Below are 8,231 nucleotides of genomic sequence, written 5' to 3'. Positions count from 1 at the left end.
AATTTCCATTTAGAGCAAATAAACTAAAGTAAAAATTAAAAACTCATTGATAAATGTAAATTTAAATATAAAGACTACTTTGCATATATATATATATATATATATATATATATATATATATATATATATATATATATATAGTAATTAATATATAGTATTAAATGATTAAAAAACACTGAGAAATATATACAAAAATTAAAAAATATTAATTACAATATTCAACAAAAAATTAATTATTGCATTATATTTATATTGAATGCAAATATAATAAACGGTAACACTGAATTACTCATTTTTCTAATTTTTAATACATGACAAAGTTGGCGGGACAATTAATAGTCAAAGAAATCAAAATTAAAAAAAAAGAGAGAGAGAGAGAGAGAGAGAGAGAGAGAGAGAGAGAGAAAATAACATTTGTATAATTTTTAATACATGACAAAGTTGACAGGGCAATTAATAGTCAAAGTAAAAAAAGAGAGAGAGATAGAGAGAGAGAAAGAGAGAGAAAATAATATTTGTAAACAATCAAAATCTAAATCTTTAAAGCTCTCTTCAAATTAATTTTATATGATTCAAATATAATAATGAGCAACGCACACGGTAATGATGTAACTTGCAATAAAATTCAGCTTCTGCTGGCAAGTTGAAGATAACATGTACCCTCCGGCGATAATGGATTATCGACAAGATTATATTATAATAAGCCGTATTCTCTTTCTTCCTCCTCATGTGCACTTTCACTGTCTACATCGTATCGTAACAACACGTTGGCGCGGTCGCCTGAAGGAGGTTCGCGTGAAAACTGCGCTCGGGTCGAAAGGCCATCGGCCAGACAACCTACAAATCTGGCCAACTAACACTAAGTGGCCCACCCATGGTTCCAGATTGCGATTGGCTCGCACGCCGTCGCACACACGCACGCATTCTCGTCCTATCTTTCTTTCTCCCGTACATACGCGCGATGACGCACGAGGGGCGATCTCGTACATCGGAGAGACACACACGACCACCGTCGCGTCGCGACGGTGTGTGTTGCAGCGAACGGTGCATTTCAACATCGGAGAGAGTGTATCGGTTCGTCGGCGAAAGAAGAACATTTTTGCGAGAAAGTGTGCGAACGTTTCGAAATAAACCCCGCCGCCACACTTTGTGTAACCCCAGTGACGCAGTGGAGTAAAGACGAAACGTAAACAAACTGGATACGCAGAGTGCTCCGAGATTGGCGCTAAATATTTTCCATCCCTTTCGTCAGAACGCGATGCGAGATGTTTATTCAAATGTTTTATGCCTTCCCAAAAGTGAGCAGGGGTATATTCAATTCTCAAAAATCTTGGTAAATAAAATACATCAAGAAAAATATGTGCCCTATGCACTTTTATCAATAGGGAGTTTGCATGATTTGAAAAACAATTGCATTTTATAATTTATATATAATTTTAAATGTAATTATTTTTTTCGTCATGTTTTAATGCAAATTAAGCGAGAACATCAATAATAAAAATTACATTATTTGAAATTGTCCAATACGATCCGGAAACGACCGAGTTCTCCCGAACGCGATGTGACGTCACAGTGCAATATCTGCATTCGGGGAGACGCTAATAGCGTAAAATAGCGTGAAATAGCGTCTCCTCAAACCTAACCAATATATACAGTGACAACACATTATTTTTATTTATTAAAATATCCAGTTATTGTGAAAAATGGGCAAAGGTAACACGTACATAACCTCTTTTGTACCTCTATGTAAAAGTATAACAATTAAAACACCCAATAAATTGTTTCTCTTTGTACCTCGAGATCAAGAATGACCGAATATCGCAATACAGAATACAGAAAACAAACGTTTGAAACTATTGCACTGTGTGACGTCACGCCCTCCAACCAATCAAAATCGTTTTCTCACAATTTAAATTTTATTAAATTTTAATTTAATTTCTTAATACCTTTCTATTGATTAAAATTTAAAATTTTCTTATAAATAAATTTATAATAATATATATTTAAATTACATATATATAAAAATGTATTTTTTTTTTAATGCAAACTCCCTATTGCGCATTAAAATCCGCGTTTAGCTCTTATTCGCCAAGTTTATAATTGCTCGTTTATATACATTAAGAGCCTTATATTCGCAGTATTTTCCATTTGGATTATAATAAATTTTCTCGCGAATCGGAATGTCTTTGGAATGTTTCGATAAAAAAATAAACGGAATGCGCGAATTATATCTATAGCGTAGCTTTTCTCCCGAAATGTATGTTTTTTGTCAGATGTGACATTTTCACGCAGTGAACTCATATATTTACAGCAAAACGCACATCACGCTCCAATATATTCAGCCCCGAAAAAATTAAATTCCGTCACGTGCGTACTACGAATGCCAAGTGCGTAAGAACCAGTTACATATGGGTTACATAATCGCAATCTCCGTCTAAATAGAGAACAAACCAGTCAACTAATCAGTCATTCATGCTTCGTGAATGCAAGAATATATCTATATTCGACGAGAATGAACGAAATGTTACACAATCATTTATATACATACATATATATATATATATATATATATATATATATATTTTTCTTTGTGTTAACAAAAATAATTTTTTTCGCTAAACATTTTTAGAATTTTGTGTCATAGTATAGCGATATGTTAAACAAAAATTAAAATATTTAATAAATGCATAGAATATAGTTAAAATAAAAAATGCAAAATGACATTTATTTCTTTGACAAATATAAAGATACGAAACAATTCACGTGTATAAAATTATGATCGTATTAGACATGTCAGACATACAAGTATATAAGATCTGTATTCATATTCATACGCAATTCGTGACTCAGTTGAGGGTCTGTTAAGTATTCAAACTGCTGTATATTCAAGTAAGACCGCTTCGCGAATAAACTTGGAGCAGCGAAAGCGGAAATCTGAGTTCGCACGCCGTCTAGGAAAATCGCGAAACTCGGTTGTAGTTTCGAAACGTCGGAGAATCGACTGTCAAGAGAGTTCGCTAAAATCTCAATGGAAATCGGGAGAAGTAGGCGATATTCGCGCGAAAAACATCGCGCATCGGGATGAGAAAAGTTGGCGATATTTTCCAATGAATTTTCGCGATACGAGTAAAGAGGAAACGTTAGGGAGGGAAAAAAAAAATTGCTTGCGCGCGGATAGTTAAAGTTTCCGTTCAGAACGGAAGTACAAGAATATAATTATATATTTATCCCGCTCTCGCAGAGTGAAACTTCGAGTTGAAAAACTTTGAATCCGAAACTTCAAATTAAAGCTGTACTTAAAAATTCTTCAATTAAAACTTGGAATTAAAACTGACGACGTAGACAAAAACGCCACGGACAGGACAATGTGTGGTCGCTTCGCGATTTCTTCGCCGAATAATAACTCGCGCGTTTAACCCTTTGAGTTACAGCGGATCACCCAGAGACCTACCTTTTTTCGTAGTTTTTTATTGTTTTAACTACTTTTTTATCAACAAATACCGGATTTTTTCTTTCTACAGAGTCTCTACAACATCAATAAGTGTAAAAAAAATATAAACCGTCATTAATTGTTAATTGCAAAAATATCGTATTTAGTACTTTTTTTTTACGAAAAAATGCATTTTCTACTAATCTATTATGACAATAAATACGGCAATTTTTTTATAATCTTAGTACGCTCTAAAGTATTTTTCAGAATTTTTTTACAATTTTCCGCCGTGTTGTTTTTGTTAAATCCTCCTTTTTTGATAAAAAATATATAAAAAAACAATATTTTCTATTTCAAATTAAAAGTAACAGTCGTATTCTTTTTATAAATTTTTTCTCTAAAGGTTTTTTTAGATCGCAGAATCTGAATCTAGAGGAAAAAGAATTTAATTTCTAAAATTTAATATAGGGGAAGTAAAATTTCTGCCATATTGGATCCGCCATCTTGAATTTTGAAAATCTGACAACGGATTCATAATCAGCGACCCCAAAAACCCTTATACACCAAATTTTATAAAATACTGACAAGTAGAAAAATTCGTGACTCAAAGGGTTAACTACCGCAATCAGTATGTAGAGCGGAGCTCTACTCGCGAGTTGACTCAACGACTCGGATATGCAGGCAACACGACGTTTCACATACATTGTGTGTGTGTGTGTGTGCGCGCGTGTATCATTTACACAGGCAGTCATTTACGTCGCCCGAGGAAGGCGCGCGCGCGCAACGTTAATCCAGTGGAACCGGAGACGTAAATGGCGTCGGCGCGCGGTCGTGTTTCCACGTTATTTCGGTCGTTACCGCCGGCGACTAGTGTAACGTCACCGACGACTGTTTGCGCGATGCTACCCCAAATTTCGGGGCTCGAGAAGCCGCGAAATTCTCCAAGGAATTGGGTTGAGTCGACCGAACTTGGTCGAGTGCGCCAACTCGCTCCCGAATTAATAACGGTAACAAGTTGAATTAGGCTAAAGTTAATATTACATTCGAAGGAGGAGTCGCGTGAGAGCACAGAATCGATGATGATACGCTCGTGAGTCGATAGTTTCGACGTACACACACACACACACACACACTTGATTCCTTCAAGGACGCTGGTCCTTGAAGAACTTGCCAAAGAACTCCGGAACTCTGTGTGAACTTTGAGAGTGTTCTACTAGATCCGAGAAGCATTACGATAAGTAAAAGTATACGAAAAGCGAGGGAATGACAAATGCAAAATTGACACGTGTAGGAGACTCATCTTCTTTGAGCGGAGTTTTATAGGTGGAATTTATCACAATCGAAAAAGAAAGAGAGAGAGAGAATTTCCCTCTTTATTTTTCGATTTAATTTTCTGCAGATCTTGCGCCGATTACCAACAATATTTGATGTGAAATTACAATTTCCCTATTAAATATTTCACAAAAGAGTTATATTTTTAAAAATGTACATCATTTATTTACACCATTATGTATATTATAATTAAAAAATGTTTTTATCGTAGTAATCTAAAACATACACGACGATAAAAATTTTCTACCGGTAATAACGGACAATTATTTTCGCCACAATTATATTTTTACATTTAGCAATTCAATTATAAATATCATTATAAATATAACGATTCCAAATTATACTTTCGAGTACTACTTTTACGCTGCGCAGAGAACTCGAGGCCGCGGCATAATCATCTTACACGCTTACGCGATTCCGACGGACGTTCTGGCTTTGAGGCGGCCGAAATGAAAAGCGAGGGACAAAAAAAAAAAAAAAAAACGAAAAGCAAAAACCGCTGAAAAAAGGCGGGAAAAACTAGCGCTCAACAAAGCCCGCGAGTATCCTTCCTGCTCACCTGAACCTTCTTCTAGTCGGCGCAGATGCACGCGCGCGGTTATCGTTCTTTTACATAGCGTTTTTTTTATATACATATATATATATATATATATATATATATATATATATATATATATATATACAGAGTACCTCCGCGCGAGCAAGTAAAGCGCATATCGCGCACAAGTCTGTTGCACAAGTTAATTTTCATACTACCTCGATGCTCGGACTCTTTGATGCATTTTGATCCTTGACGCTGAAATATTGCAGCGCGAAAAAGGACGGATGGAACAGTTCTATCGCTCGGACGACAAAGTTAATGTATCGCTGTGCATGTACATTCGTGTTTTCCCAGCAAAATATTTATGACATTCATTTTCGAGAAAGGAGTGCGGTTGTGCACACGCGCGCGCGTATAATTGAAAATACGCTGTTACAAATTCCCTTTAAACCAAATACCGAGCTCTCGATCGCGTATACTATTCTTTTTTTTCTTTTTTTTTTTTTTTTTTTTTTAATTTCCAGCGACGTTTGTTGTTGTCGAATGTGATAAACGCTCCTATATCGTTTGCGAACAAACAGCTAAAATTAATTATTCGAAGGCATAGAGAATTACAAATAATCTGATTTATCCTCGTGTCATTACGCGTTTGATCGTGCTATTGATTTCGTGTCAATATTCCTAGGTCGTTTTTGTGAATTCAGTATGCATTGTTTGACTTGTTTTTCAAAATTAATTTCACTTTACTCGATCAAAAATTATATAATCACCAGAGAATACGCGTAGCAAATATTTACATTATAGGTACTTACTTTACACATTTCTCATTTTATTTATACGTATATATTATTTCAAAAGAAATTATATATATATTTATCATCACTTTTCCTTTTATTTCATATAATCATCACGTTCCATCGAATAAAATCAAATAGTATATACAACAGCCTATTATAATTTTGTAGTTTTTAATTTAATAAATAACATAATTTTTCTGAGTTTTATAAGAGAAAAAAATATATATATTTTTTTTTAATTTTTCTCAATGCATAGTCTGATATGGATTTAATTTCTTCCAATTTCTTACGCATGTTTAATTTCGTCTTTTTTATTGTTCATTGTGAATGAATACTGTTCATCATTGATTGATATTTGATACATTCAATTTATGAAGAAGTTAAATTGTTATTAAATATATAAAGAGAGAGAGAGAGAGAGAGAGAGAGAGAGAGGAAAATTTGGTAGAACCGCAGAGAACAAAGCCCTCCATCATCGAAACTCGGGTCGGAGACCGAAGATGAGTAGTTTACAGGCCGAGCATCTGGCTACCAATCACCGCGGCCATTTGGCAACACGTGCATCCGGACAAGATCGCGTTAACCAGTACATGTCCCGAGTTGCCACAAAGGGCCACCGGATGGTTTAACGCGCGCAGTCGGAAGACTGTCTGGCCGCCCTTTCGCACAACGGCCTCGGCGGGCGCCATACGAGAAATCACAGCGGGGGACAGGATAAAGCCAAAGAGCGCCGCAATTGCAGCGGAGAGGTAGGAGGGGATGGTAGTTAAGAGCCGAGATTTATTTGGCAATTTGGCGCGAGTTCCCGAAAAGGCTTCTTCGCGGGAAAGTTGGCGAATTCTTTCGGGCCACTTCTCGAGCGAAAGAACGGTCGGGCTGTCACGACATTTCCTTCGTGCCCACCAGTCCTCACGTGGCGGGCAGGGAAAAATCGGCCAACCACTACTGACAAGCTTAATCCGAGATATCTCTAAACGTTATCTGGAAAAGCACAAAGAGTACAAGTGGAACGAAACTATCGAGAAAAACTTGTTACTGGAGAAAATTCTCGAAACTAAAGGGGTTAAAGATCGTAGACGACAGGCGCGTTTTATCTTTTCTTGTCGTCCGCCGTATTGCTTCTTACGATAGCGGAATACGATGTCGCGATGCGCATCCTTTCCCCCTTTCTCCCTCGTGACAAAAGGTTATTAAATGTCACGGGATTTTTCCTGCGGGTTGGAAAACTCGGGCAGACCAAGTAAACCACTCGTAGATCTCGTTATATATCACCACTGGAATTGGGTTGGCCTATTAGACAAGAAAGAGAGAGAAAGAACGATCGTGAAATCGCGTCGGTTTAGGAATAGAAAGAACGTCGTCTTTTCGCGTGCAAATATGTATATTTTAAGGCGCCTTAATTTTGCCTCGGTCTTTCATATTTGCCACACAAATCGCTAACTTTAAAGGGGAAAGGAGCAACTCTCGCAGCAAATCTCTTCCACTGCTATACTTAATTAATGTTGGGCAACTTTGCCCAGTAAGTATTAGTCTTTGATTACAATTTTGCGTCGACGAGACATCATCTTTTACGTTTGGGGGAATTAAACGAGTCTTAGAATTATGCAAATAAAATTAACAACTTTTATCGCGGAGCAAACAAGATTCTCCGTGAAAAAAATACGAATAAAAGAAAGAAGAAAAAAAAAAATTTACGAGTGACAAACAATTTTTCCAAAATTAATCTAATTCCATGGACAGATATTATTATCCATCAAATTCTCGTGCAAAATTCGCAAGAATCGCTTGGCTAGCAATTCGCAGTCGAAGAGACAGACTTAAAGAGAGAAGAAACGGTAGATCAAAGTATCTCGGGATACTTGGAACGATGCCACGTATTATCGATGATCGAAAGATCGGGGGCCGACGAAATGAGCATAGCGCAGACTTTGTCGATCGGGTCTTCAGTCGGTTTGCCAGCCATAAATCGTCGGGCAAAAAAATTCGCTGAGACGAAACGACGTTGGAAAACGCCGACCATGAAAAGGGCGATCGCGCGAGAAATAATAATCTGACAATAATCGTTATTAAAGTTGCAACGATTTCTTTCGAATTTACGATCTAAAAGATATCAGATTTGTAGAGAAATCAT

Source organism: Anoplolepis gracilipes, chromosome 14 (genome assembly GCF_047496725.1).
Source record: "Anoplolepis gracilipes chromosome 14, ASM4749672v1, whole genome shotgun sequence".
NCBI classification, from domain to species: Eukaryota; Metazoa; Arthropoda; class Insecta; order Hymenoptera; family Formicidae; genus Anoplolepis; species Anoplolepis gracilipes.
This window is presented reverse-complemented; position numbering follows the sequence as displayed.